At 49.8% G+C, this 14,003-nt stretch overlaps 1 long non-coding RNA gene across 1 annotated transcript in view; it reads left to right on the forward strand.

Annotated features, from left to right (window-relative positions):
• The window catches only part of LOC141201382 (uncharacterized), a 1,200,242-nt gene that overhangs the window by 1,113,752 nt on the left and 72,487 nt on the right, over window positions 1-14,003 (forward strand). Inside the window, exon 2 of the long non-coding RNA XR_012272934.1 lies at window positions 12,948-13,095. This is a non-coding gene — a long non-coding RNA (uncharacterized lncRNA). The remainder of the gene's footprint in view (window positions 1-12,947; window positions 13,096-14,003) is intronic.

The raw sequence follows: 14,003 nt of genomic DNA on the forward strand, positions 1-14,003 counted from the left end.
ACAGGCTTAAAAGGACACCGCCTCTCTCCCGCCTCAGTTTGGATTACAGAGCACTGAGAGGACCGCCAGGTTAATGAACACAGCAAACAACCACAAAGTTGCCATACCACACGACACCTATTGAGTGTGAGATTATAATTTATAAAAGGGGAGTGCTCCCACAAAGGTGAAGGGAGGGAATGTAAGGGTGCTGTCATGGTCTCCGAAAAATCCCATTACCGGTAAGTAACTTATGATTTTATCGGTCGACCATGACAGCACCACGAGAGAATTACAGGGATGAAGTAATCTATTGAAGGACCACAGCCTGGAACACTCTTCTCCCAAAGGTGAGGTCAGCCGATACTATATAGGTTAGATATGGGTGTGTCTATGGAATGTAGAGGGACAGGACCAGGTAGCAGCCTTACATATGTCTTCTAATCAAGACACCTGTCTTCTCAGCCCAGGAGGTCGCCACAGCCCGGGTGGACTGAGCCTTCAACCCTCCTAGCACTTCCTTGCCGCTAGATGTATATGCTAGAGAAATGGCCTCCCTATTCCATCTAGCTATGGTGGACTTTGTGACATTAGACCGTTTTCTAGCCCCTTGGTAGGATATAAACAACGAGTTATCTTTCCTAAAGCTTCTGGTAACTGAAAGGTACCTAACCACACATCTCCTCACGTCTAACGTATGTAACTCCGTCTCTTTCTGGTTACTAGGATTTGGACAAAAGGAGGGTAGGAGGACTCCTGAAGACTGAGGCAACGAGTGGCTACCTTAGGGAGAGAGAGAGTGATTTTTAGACTAGATCCTGCCTATCATCCAGAATTTGAGTAAACGGCGAGGCCATAGACAGGCCCTGGATGTCACTAATGCTCCTGGCCGAGGTTAAAGCTATTAACAAAGCGGTCTTAAGGGAGAGGGATTTAAGGGTTGCTGACTATTAGCTCAAGCGGCGAGCTAGTCAAGGCCTTTAGAACCAAATTTAAATCCCAGGGAACCAAGCTGCTTTTAATAATAGGTCTAGATCTAAAAGCTGCCTTAATGAACCGAGAAACCCAGTAGTTACCCGCTAGATCACAGCTATATAGGGAACCCAAGGCAGAAACCTGAACTTTAAGGGTGCTGGTGGATAACCCTAGTTCAAGACCTTTTTGTAAAAACGCCAAGATTTTTCCTATTGGCGCCTTCCCCTTCCCCATCAACCCCAGGTTTTCTGCTGTGCATCAGAATGGTTACTAGACCTTGGGAAAAACCTTTCCGATTTAGCAGTGTCTTTTCAAGTTCCACACCGTCAAGTGGAGGCCAGTTGCTTGAGGAGATACGGAATCTCTGGAAGAACCCAAGGATCGGAGATGGACATGCTCCTCAGGCATGAGAACCAGGGCCTCCTGGGCCAAAAGGCTGCGATCAGCAGAACCCTGGCCTTGTCCTCCCTGATCTTTCTTATGACTATGAGAAGAAGAGCCAACCAGGGGGAGGCATATACGCCAGGCTGAAATCCCAACGTATCAGGAGAGCATCTGACGCGCCCCCTGGGACATATTCCTTTTTGAGGGGAATACCCGGCACCGGATCAGATGGGGGGTTGTAGTCTCCGAGCGGCTGTGACCCGGTCCCGTGCCCAGGGCGTCAAGCTCAGTGTGATGTGGCAGTTCTACAGATGTTACTAAAGTTCTTTTGTGTCGACTACGCCACCCGTTGTATTGCGGTCACTATGGCCGCCGCTGCAGCAGGGTCCGCTGAGGCTGATGGTGGGTGCGCAGCTTGGTGGGATAACCCCCAACGGGAGGGGTATAGCCTCAGAGGGGACAGGTGCAGAGGATGGGGGTTGTGATGGTGCGGTGCAGCCGGCAATGAAGACAGACTCGGGTTGTGCAGTAAAGGGTGTTTACTTACTGCAGATGTTGTACTGGTCACTCCAGCTGCTAGTGACCACCCGAGCCGTGCTGCGTCCACCAGGTCCTGGATCCAGCCAACCCCCAAACAAGTCCGGAGCGTGGCCCTGAGCTCTCCCTCTGTCCTTTCTTCAGCCGTCCCCACCAGTGATTCACCTAGGTCCAGCTCCCTCGGGCCTTCTGTTGGGACACCCTTGGCCCTGGGTTCCCTGACCCTTCATGTGGTGTGCCTTCGGGGTGAATGTGATGGGTGACCGTGGCAAACGCTGCCCACGATCTCCGGTCTCTGGCTAGGGATTGTTTTTGCCCCCACCAGCTTGGGTTCCGGTACCCTTTTGCTGACTCCTCACCCGGTGCTCTAATTTGGGTTCTTGGGTCCCTTCTGTTTTCCCCTCTGGGTACTCCTTCTTTGCTCCTCTCTCACTCAGGGTCTCTCTCTTGCTGCAGGCTGACTTCCTCTCTGCTTGCTGTCTGCTCCTCTGCAGCTGTCTTGCTGTCTGCGCCTGACTTGTTCTCTGCATCTGACCCTGATCTTAGTTGGTGCCCACCTTATATACACCCTCTATGTGTGAGCTCAGGTGACCAGCACCCAATGAGCTCCTATCACTACCCAGACTGCTCCCCCTATCTGCCCCTACACTACATGGGATGTACCACCCCCCTCCCACTCCAGCCAGGAACAGGCTCGGTTGTACCTGCACATTTCTAAGTGGGAGTACCGTCGGCCTGCTCCTCTGAAATGGGATGTATGTAGTGCATGCAGTCTATCTGAGCTCAGTTCCACACTCCTTCCTTACCCGGGAGTGGAATATCACACCTCTGGGTTGAGGTGCAATACCCCTGTAGCAGCCGAATCCTCAGGGTGCTACATTCCCCCCTGGTAAATCACAGCACGTCCTCGGGCTGTAAAGACATAAATAACACCAAAACATACAAAATTTTTCATATAAACATATAAAACATATAAAACATTATATATATAAAACTTTTTATATAAAACATTCTCGTAGACTTCTCTTGTCTCTGGTTCCTCCTTCAGACACTGTGCACCGTGTGTCCGGGAAAAGTGCGACAGTCTCTTAGAAAATCTGGTTTTCTATAAAACCGGTAGGGGGCGCTTTAGGACGCGCAACTATTTACAGGGAAAGTTGGCCGCTCTCAGTCCTCGGCCAGGTAAAGGGAAGGGAATGGCTGCTCACAGTCCTCAGCCTGTAGGATGAAGGGGTTAACGGGTAACAGTTCACTGGTCCCAACGGGGACTATTTTAGCAGCAACAGTTTCAGTTTCTTTATACCCCCATGGGGTAACTTATTTACAGCACCTGCTCTGCCGCACTCAACGGCGTCTTCCTCCTGCTCTTTGAACTTCAGACCCGTCCGGGTCCTCTTGCTCCTCCTCCTCGCACCGCAACTCCTCCTCCGTCAGGCGGTGTACGTGGAGGGCGTAAGGTCCTTTGGCACACTTGTGCCGGGTAAAGGTGACCTCATCTCCAATGTAGAGGTCACGACCTCTGTGCCCCTCCGGCAGATGGGACTCCACGTCTCTGCGCGTGACAAAGACGTCGCCGTGAGTGTTGTTGTCCCGAATGAAGCCCCACCCGTGCTGCTGGTTAAACTTGATGACAGTCCCGGTGGTACGGGGACTGTGCGCTGCACGGGGGTCCCTCCTGGTCCGGCTCTTTTGCTCGGCGCTCCTTATTTGGGCCTGTTGTTCCCGGACCCGCCTCTCTCTCCGCTCCCTCGCGAACTCCTCGAGCTGCTGTCGGCAACACTCGGCGCGGTCTGCTGCAGCTGCCCTAGTTTCCTGAGTGAACCCCATTAGATCTTCTCCGGTGGGGTCCCACTCAAACTGTGCTTCCGCTAGCGGGGGCGAGATCCGTGCCACGGGCTTCGGAGCCGGAATCAGGGGTTCATCCAGGGGTCTTAGTCTCTGCTGCCGTTCCAGCTCATGGTATCCTTCGGGCCAGATGAAGGGCCGCCCGTCCGGCCATGTGAGCTGGCTGAACAGGTCCTCCCCCAGGTGTGGCACCCTTGGTATTGCGGGCGCGGGCGCGGTGGTGGTGGCGCCCGGGTTGCCCAGGCCTTGCGACCAGGCCTGGGGCACCTGGAAGGTGAAGGGCACCGTTAGGACGGCGGCGCCCTGGGCTACCTGGCCTTGCGGCCAGGCCGGAGGCTCCGCGGAGGTAGGGGGCGCTGTTGGTGATGCGGCGCCCGGGGGTACTAGGCCTTGCGACCAGGCTGGTGGTATTTCCTGCTTTGTCACGCTCCGGGTCGAGGCGCGTGACGTCACAGGGGTCGCTGCGGCGGCTTCCGGTCGGGGCCTAGTCCATTGCGGTGACGTGGCGGCTACGGGCACAGCAGGGGGACTTTCGGGCTCTGCGACGGGGAGCTGGGGCAGGTGAGCGGTGTCACGGCTTGGGGTATAGGCGTCCCCTTTACCTGCCTCCATGCGTTCGGCTCCCTCCTCGGCGCCGTCTCCGGCCTTGGGTCCTCCCGCGCCATCCTCAGAGGCGGTCTGCTTCCTCTTCCAGGGTAGCGTGCTCCGTTGACTGGTCTCTGCTTGCTGGGCCATCTCCCGGCTCCACTCCGCCAGTATCTCGCGCTGTACCCGGGCCATCCTCCGTGCGAGGCCCTCCAGGGCAGTTTGTGCACACTCCCGGTCTCGGGGGAGCTGCGCTAATATCTCCGCTAGACCTAGCGGGGTTGTAGACTCTAGCAGGCTCCTGACCATCGGGTCGGTGCTGCTCTGCTCTCCTTCCGGCAGGCTCCTGGCCAGCGGGCCGGTGCTGCTCTGCCCTCCTTCCTCGGTCTCTAGCAGACTCCTGGCCAGCGGGCCGGTGCTGTTCTGCTTTCTCTCCATCTCCGGGTAAGCTCCTCCGCTACTCCTCGTTAGACCTCTTGCCTCCGGGTGCGCTCGCTCCAGACCGCTCCAAGCGACACCCATCTTTTCTCTTCTCTTTCGTCTCCTCCCACCTTGAGGGCGGTCCCGGGGCAACTCGGTGACTGTCAGCTCCAGGGGGAGTTCTTTCACGCTGACAGACACCTCCAGCATCACAGTCTCTGTTGGTGGGGGCGGTTTCCACTTTTGGCGCCATTTTCTGTCCCGGCCCACGATGGGATGTGGCCTCTTGCCCTCCTTTGGCACGCCCATAATGGCGTCCGCTGCTCTTCCAAGGCGGGAAATCTGCGGTTTTGGCGGGAAGCGTCGCCCAGTGGCGGGAAACTCTGCAGATGGCGGGAACAAGCTGGAAATGGCGGACAATCGGCGGGAAACGACTGGTGATGGAGTCCGATGGCGTGGACCCTCCTGAACCGGCGGGAGACTTCTTTCTGAGGTAAACTTGCACTTTTCTTCAGGCACGCAGTACCCGGGTGTTGCGGGCACGTAATCCTGCCGACTACGCCAAAGTTGACGCGCCCCCTGGGACATATTCCTTTTTGAGGGGAATACCCGGCACCGGATCAGATGGGGGGTTGTAGTCTCCGAGCGGCTGTGACCCGGTCCCGTGCCCAGGGCGTCAAGCTCAGTGTGATGTGGCAGTTCTACAGATGTTACTAAAGTTCTTTTGTGTCGACTACGCCACCCGTTGTATTGCGGTCACTATGGCCGCCGCTGCAGCAGGGTCCGCTGAGGCTGATGGTGGGTGCGCAGCTTGGTGGGATAACCCCCAACGGGAGGGGTATAGCCTCAGAGGGGACAGGTGCAGAGGATGGGGGTTGTGATGGTGCGGTGCAGCCGGCAATGAAGACAGACTCGGGTTGTGCAGTAAAGGGTGTTTACTTACTGCAGATGTTGTACTGGTCACTCCAGCTGCTAGTGACCACCCGAGCCGTGCTGCGTCCACCAGGTCCTGGATCCAGCCAACCCCCAAACAAGTCCGGAGCGTGGCCCTGAGCTCTCCCTCTGTCCTTTCTTCAGCCGTCCCCACCAGTGATTCACCTAGGTCCAGCTCCCTCGGGCCTTCTGTTGGGACACCCTTGGCCCTGGGTTCCCTGACCCTTCATGTGGTGTGCCTTCGGGGTGAATGTGATGGGTGACCGTGGCAAACGCTGCCCACGATCTCCGGTCTCTGGCTAGGGATTGTTTTTGCCCCCACCAGCTTGGGTTCCGGTACCCTTTTGCTGACTCCTCACCCGGTGCTCTAATTTGGGTTCTTGGGTCCCTTCTGTTTTCCCCTCTGGGTACTCCTTCTTTGCTCCTCTCTCACTCAGGGTCTCTCTCTTGCTGCAGGCTGACTTCCTCTCTGCTTGCTGTCTGCTCCTCTGCAGCTGTCTTGCTGTCTGCGCCTGACTTGTTCTCTGCATCTGACCCTGATCTTAGTTGGTGCCCACCTTATATACACCCTCTATGTGTGAGCTCAGGTGACCAGCACCCAATGAGCTCCTATCACTACCCAGACTGCTCCCCCTATCTGCCCCTACACTACATGGGATGTACCACCCCCCTCCCACTCCAGCCAGGAACAGGCTCGGTTGTACCTGCACATTTCTAAGTGGGAGTACCGTCGGCCTGCTCCTCTGAAATGGGATGTATGTAGTGCATGCAGTCTATCTGAGCTCAGTTCCACACTCCTTCCTTACCCGGGAGTGGAATATCACACCTCTGGGTTGAGGTGCAATACCCCTGTAGCAGCCGAATCCTCAGGGTGCTACACATCCACAGCTAGGGGATTTAGGGAACACAAGATCTTTGTCTTCCGATTTAGTTTTGTGGCAAACAGATCTACCTGACCGGAGGGCCCCCCACCCCCCCATCTTCGGCTATTTGGGTAAAAATTCCTTGATTTAGTTCCCATTCCCCTTGCATCAGAGGATAGCAGCTTAGGAAATCTGCTCTGGTGTTTTCTTTTTCCCTTATATGGAGGGCCATCAGGGAAAGGAGGTGACTTTCTGTAATCTGGAAGAGATGATCTGTCACTCATCAGCAATCTTGACCATGTGTCCCCCTGGTGGTTCACATATGCTATAGAAACATGTCAGTCACATATATAAAAAGTACAGTGACAGTGTTGGTTACTGTACTTGTCATTTAGTGTAAAGGATTTATTAAAAAAAAATATTGGTGTTTTCATGCACCGTCTCTTTAAAAAAGCCGGCCGGCAATTCAGCAGCGGTACCCGACAATTTATAACAGAAAGAATAGAGCATCACACATAGATTAGATAGATAGAAACATGTCAGTCACATATATAATAAGCACAGTGATAGTGTTGATTACTGTACTTGTCATTTAGTGTTAAAATAAAGGATTTATTAAAAAAAAAATTGGCGTGGGGTTCCCCGTAATTTTAGTCTCTAGCGGAGGTTAAGCAGACGGCTGGGGCAGATGTTTGAAGCCTGGGAAGGGGGTAATACCCACGGAGCTTCCCAGGCTACTAATATCAGCCCCAGCTGAATACCTAGCCTTTACTAGCTATTAAAATGGGGGACCCCCAAAAAAATGACGTGGGGTCCCCCCTATTTTAATAGCTAGCAAAGGCTAGGCAGACAGCTGGGGGCTGATATTAATAGCCCAAGAAGGGTGCCATGAATATTGGCCCCCTCCCAGGCTAGAAACAACAGCCGTCAGCCACCCCAGAAATGGCGCATCCATAGGATGCGCCAATTCTGGCACTTAGCCTCGCTCTTCCCACTGCCCTGTAGCGGTAGCAGTGGGGTAATGGGGTTGGGGTTGATGTCAGCTTATAATGCCAGCTGACATCAAGCCCAGGTTAGTAATGGAGAGGCGTTTATAAGACACCCCCATTACTAACCCCATAGTCAAAGTTACAAAAAAACACAAACACCCAGAATAAAGTCCTTTAATTGAAATAAACACACAATTCTTGATTGTTCTAAATTAAACCATTCTTACCGTCACGCCCATTCCAGCTGAAGCCAACGATCTCCTGCAATAAAAGTAAAATAATAAAGCAACATCATCCTTACCTTTCCATGGTTCCCACGACAGCTTCAGCTCTGCTACATTCACATGACAGGCTGGACCGCAGCAGAACGCTGCCATCCAGCTTGCCATGCGGCAGACACTAAGAAGCGCAGGCATGCTTGCGCTCCTCAGTGTCTGGCTGTGACGGCATCCAGATGAGTCGAGTTCATGTCCAATGAACTCAGCTCACCTCATGCACGTCACTGACAGCGTGGGAAAATTCTCCTGCGCATGCGGTGAGTGCAGGAGTATTTTCCCACGCTGTCAGTGACGTGCATGAGGTGAGCTCATGTCCAATGAACTCAGCTCACCTCATGCACGTCACTGACAGCGTGGGAAAATTCTCAGCGCTCAGCGCTTGAGCAGGAGAATTCTCCCATGCTGGGATGGCATTGAGATGACAGGCTGGATCACAGCTGAGCGCTGCCATCCAACATACCATCCTTCATAGACACTGCAGAGCGCAGGCATGCTTGCGCTCTGCAGTGTCTCTGAAGTACAGTAATCAACACTATCACTGTACTTATTATATATGTGACTGACATGTTTCTATCTATCTAATCTATGTGTGATGCTCTATTCTTTCTGTTATAAATTGTCGGGTACCACTGCTGAATTGCCGGCTGGCTTTTTTAAAGAGACGGTGCATGAAAACACCAATATTTTTTTTAATAAATCCTTTAACACTAAATGACAAGTACAGTAACCAACACTGTCACTGTACTTCTTATATATGTGACTGACATGTTTCTATCTAATCTATGTGTGATGCTTTATTCTTTCGGTTCTAAATTGTCGGGTACCGGTGTATGCCGCTGCTGAATTGCCGGCTTTTCATGTTTCACTGTGAGCACTGTTCCCATCGATTTGGGCAACCACTGTAATGCCACAACCACCATGGCTGTGGCATTACAGTGAGTGGCAGACAATCCCTGCATGATTGGTGCTCTAAATAGCACCAGACATGCAGGACACGCTTTTGGTGCATGAACATAACCTCGAACAGCCGAATTTTTTGCAAATCGTTCGTGTTCTTCAAACGACTCGAACACCGCCCAAAACAGCTCGAATTTGAGATTGGCGAACAGTTCTAGTCGAACACCGCTCATCGCTAGTCCTTATCACCCCGGTCAGTAAAATCTTTATAGAGGTTAGGCTCATCCTGCCACCAATCTCGAGGGGTTCCCTGGGTACTTGGGGTCACTAGCACAATTACCACAGATGCGAGTCCCAGAGGGTGGGGAGCCCAGGGGACCTGGTCAGATATCGAAAAGGGTCTCTCCTCCAATGCAAAAGAACTTCTGGCGGTAGACAAGGCGGTGAATAATTTCTTACCTTTTCTTCAGGGCCAGAATGTAAAGATCCTCTTGGATAATCTAGTTGCTATAGCATATGTGAACCACCAGGGGGACACATGGTCAAGATTGCTGATGAGTGACAGAATATCTCTTCCAGATTACAGAAAGTCACCTCCTTTCCCTGATGGCCCTCCATATAAGGGAAAAAGAAAACACCAGAGCAGATTTCCTAAGCTGCTATCCTCTGATGCAAGGGGAATGGGAACTAAATCAAGGAATTTTTACCCAAATAGCCGAAGATGGGGGGTGGGGGGCCCTCCGGTCAGGTAGATCTGTTTGCCACAAAACTAAATCGGAAGACAAAGATCTTGTGTTCCCTAAATCCCCTAGCTGTGGATGCTCTCCTGATACGTTGGGATTTCAGCCTGGCGTATATGCCTCCCCCTGGTTGGCTCTTCTTCTCATAGTCATAAGAAAGATCAGGGAGGAGAAGGCCAGGGTTCTGCTGATCGCAGCCTTTTGGCCCAGGAGGCCCTGGTTCTCATGCCTGAGGAGCATGTCCATCTCCGATCCTTGGGTTCTTCCAGAGATTCCGTATCTCCTCAAGCAACTGGCCTCCACTTCACGGTGTGGAACTTGAAAAGACACTGCTAAATCGGAAAGGTTTTTCCCAAGGTCTAGTAACCATCCTGATGCACAGCAGAAAACCTGGGGTTGATGGGGAAGGGGAAGGCGCCAATAGGAAAAATCTTGGCATTTTTACAAAAAGGTCTTGAACTAGGGTTATCCACCAGCACCCTTAAAGTTCAGGTTTCTGCCTTGGGTTCCCTATATAGCTGTGATCTAGCGGGTAACTACTGGGTTTCTCATTTCATTAAGGCAGCTTTTAGATCTAGACCTATTATTAAAAGCAGCTTGGTTCCCTGGGATTTAAATTTGGTTCTAAAGGCCTTGACTAGCTCGCCGTTTGAGCTAATAGTCAGCAACCCTTAAATCCCTCTCCCTTAAGACCGCTTTGTTAATAGCTTTAACCTCGGCCAGGAGCATTAGTGACATCCAGGGCCTGTCTATGGCCTCGCCGTTTACTCAAATTCTGGATGATAGGCAGGATCTAGTCTAAAAATCACTCTCTCTCTCCCTAAGGTAGCCACTCGTTTCCACAGACTTCAGGAAGTCCTCCTACCCTCCTTTTGTCCAAATCCTAGTAACCAGAAAGAGGCGGAGTTACATACGTTAGACGTGAGGAGATGTGTGGTTAGGTACCTTTCAGTTACCAGAAGCTTTAGGAAAGATAACTCGTTGTTTATATCCTACCAAGGGGCTAGAAAACGGTCTAATGTCACAAAGTCCACCATAGCTAGATGGAATAGGGAGGCCATTTCTCTAGCATATACATCTAGCGGCAAGGAAGTGCCAGGAGGGTTGAAGGCTCAGTCCACCCGGGCTGTGGCGACCTCCTGGGCTGAGAAGACAGGTGTCTTGATTAGAAGACATATGTAAGGCTGCTACCTCGTCCTGTCCCTCTACATTCCATAGACACCCCCATATCTAACCTATATAGTATCGGCTGACCTCACCTTTGGGAGAAGAGTGTTCCAGGCTGTGGTCCTTCAATAGATTACTTCATCCCTGTAATTCTCTCGTGGTGCTGTCATGGTCGACCGATAAAATCATAAGTTACTTACCGGTAATGGGATTTTGACAGCACCCTTACATTCCCTCCCTTCACGTTTGTGGGAGCACTCCCCTTTTATAAATTATAATCTCACACTCAATAAGTGTCGTGTGGTATGGCAATTTTGTGGTTGTTTGCTGTGTTCATTAACCTGGCGGTCCTCTCAGTGCTCTGTAATCCAAACTGAGGCGGGAGAGAGGTGGCGCCCTTTTAAGCCTGTAGGTTTCCTCTCCTTGGTGGGCGGATCCCCTCTCTCGTGGTGCTGTCATGGTCTCTGAAAAATCCCGTTACCGGTAAGTAACTTATGACTATTCATTTGATGGAGCAATCAAAAAGTTGTACCCCAAAATGGTAAGTATTAAAAACGGTCTTAGAAAATTGAAACACAGCCAAACAATTTGTTTACAAAGTTTAGAATTTTTTAAAAGCAGTGAAATGTTTTTGTTTTTTTCTCTTCTGCACCATTTCACTTTATTTGGAGTTCATTACCCTTTTTTTCTATATCTTGCACAGTAAAGTGAATGGTGTCATTCAAAAATACTGTAATTTTGTACCACAAAATACACCTGAACCCTGCTGTATTGAATAGTGTCTGTGTTATTCACTATATAATATGTTGTTTTTTATGGAATACTCATGTATAGTGACTAGTGAAGATCGAGCGTGTTCTATGAACCCCTTCGGCGAGCACGCTGTCTAACAGCCGTGACACTTGCAGGCACGGCGACATTAAAAGAAATGCCGAGCATGCCAAAATACTCAGCGAGCACCCGAGCGTGCTCGCCGAAGGGGTTGATAGAATACACTCGATTATCACTAATAGTGACCAGATACCTCTAAGGAATCTTTTTTACTGGTGCTTGAAGTGCAAATTTTTGTAGCGCTAAAGATTAAGTAGTATGCAACTATGTGAACTGCAATTGCCATTTAAGAATTTAAGGGAATCCATCAGATATACCCCTCCCTCCAATTCCCATTCATGATCATGCAGGATTTGGAAAGCTAAATCCATAGACACCTCTATATCTTTTATCTGTTGCTGCATTTCTGAGTGCTCTGGGTGTAACGGAGCACTTACCGAGCCTAGGCCTTCCAAGGTTGCTTCCCTGCCCAGCACCAGCCTCTTTATCTTGATTGATAGCTTACTTTCTGATTTTCCTTGCTTGGTGCCTGACGTCCCAAAAAACTGTGAGCTATCATTGACACTGAGGCTAAGTTCCCACCACGAGCTTTCAGTGAGCTTCTGATGTTACAGATTTAAAGAAAAAAAAACAAGTAACCTATTTTACTTAATAGGCGCAGGAATGCTGTAGAAAATCTGCAACATCGAAAACTCATCAAAAGCGATGGGAACGTAGCCTAAAGAGAACGGATGCTTGCTGTGGGAGATAATCTCAGGAGACAGAGACTTAACTCCTCATTTGCATGTGAACCAAAATTCTAATTACTTAGGAGTGCAGCAACAGGTAGAAGATATAAAAGTGTCCATTGGTTTAGATTTACATTTCAAAGGCCTGCATGCCCACATCTGGGGTCAAACAGATTTCCTTTTAAAATTAGTGTATTGCTTTGAACTGGAGCTATTGCTCAATCAGTAGCGCCACACACAGTCACAAGGTAGCCCTAGCCTAATGGAGCACCATAGACACTAGCACTGGGAACTTTCCCTCCGTACACGCAAAACATACACAAAAAAAAGCAATTTGGCACGTTATTAATTATTTATGTAGATTTACAGAATGAAATGTTGGATCTTGTACGAGCTCGATCCTTGTTTTTCACAGAAATCATATCTATTATAGTCTAGGGCTGTTCACATATTTCTGCGGATCGCGTATTTTTCACCGAAACACGTTGACCTGTCGGATTTTGATCCAAATCAAAGTTTAGAACTTCTCGGATGCAAAACAAAGCTGATGAAAATCGGTCTTTTTTTTTTTTTTTACCTACAAGAGAAATCACTGTGGTCTGAATGAGGCCTTACTCTATTATTTATTTCTTAAGCAGCGTTTATTCCAGGCTGCTGTACACATGAAGAGGGTTTACACACATAAAATACATATATAAAACACAGAAACAAGCTAACCTTGACAGACTAGTATGGAGGGGGACACTGCCACCACGAGCTAACAGTGTGGATTCTGGGGTCTCGCTCCTTCCCTCAGGGTGTATTCCAAAAGCCGCCTCCAATAAGCAAGTTCTGGCCAAGCTGCAGGTGGAGAGGGAGCCCGGATTACGGTGAAGGCCCAGACTGCGTCTCTGGTTTACACTTATGAGGGAAAGAAGTATCTCCTGAACCTGATCCACACTCCGGTGAGTGTGACGTTTCTTCTTGATTTGTTTCTCTGTGCTCTTGTTGCAGATGTTCAGATACTGAATGAGTTATACAAAATGCAGCAGCTGCAATAATAATAATTTATTATTTTACAGGGTGGGCCATTTATATGGATACACCTAAATTAAATGGGAATGGTTGGTGATATCATCTTCCTGTTTGTGGCACATTGGTATATGGGAGGGGGAAAACTTTTCCAGATGGGTGGTGACCATGGCGGCCATTTTGGATCCAACTTTATTTTTTCAATGGGAAGAGGGTCATGTGACACATCAAACTTATTGAGAATTTCATAAGAAAAACAATGGTGTGCTTGGTTTTAACGTAACTTTATTCTTTCATGTGTTTTGTACAAGTTTATAACCACTTATAAAATGTGTTCAAAGTGCTGCCCATTGTGTTGGATTGTCAATGCAACCCTCTTCTCCCACTCTTGACACACTGATAGCAACACCACAGAAGAAATGCTAGCACAGGCTTCCAGTATCCATTGTTTCAGGTTGATATCACCAACCATTCCCATTTAATTTAGGTGTATCCATATAAATGGCCGACCCTGTAGATCTCACACTGTTTTTTTTTTTTTTTATAGACGCTCATAAGAGCTATCCAATATTTTAAAATTGAAAGAGTTTGCTCTCAGATTACAACTTATCACTTTTCTACAGAACAGATTGCTTGCTAATAGCTGGGGACCCATCTCTGGGACCCCAATCACAGGAAATCAGGTGCAGGAGCCATATTACGCCAATGGATTGGCCGATGAGCGCGTGCACTGCTGCTCCACTCAAAGTGTAATGGGCTGCCGGAGATGGCCGAATTCAGAGCTCAGCTATCTCCATCAGTCCCATAGACAATGGCACCACTCCATTAAAAAAGGGGATGT

Source organism: Phyllobates terribilis, unplaced genomic scaffold, assembly GCF_046119375.1.
Source record: "Phyllobates terribilis strain yellow unplaced genomic scaffold, ASM4611937v1 Scaffold_110__1_contigs__length_5578470, whole genome shotgun sequence".
Classification (NCBI taxonomy): Eukaryota; Metazoa; Chordata; class Amphibia; order Anura; family Dendrobatidae; genus Phyllobates; species Phyllobates terribilis.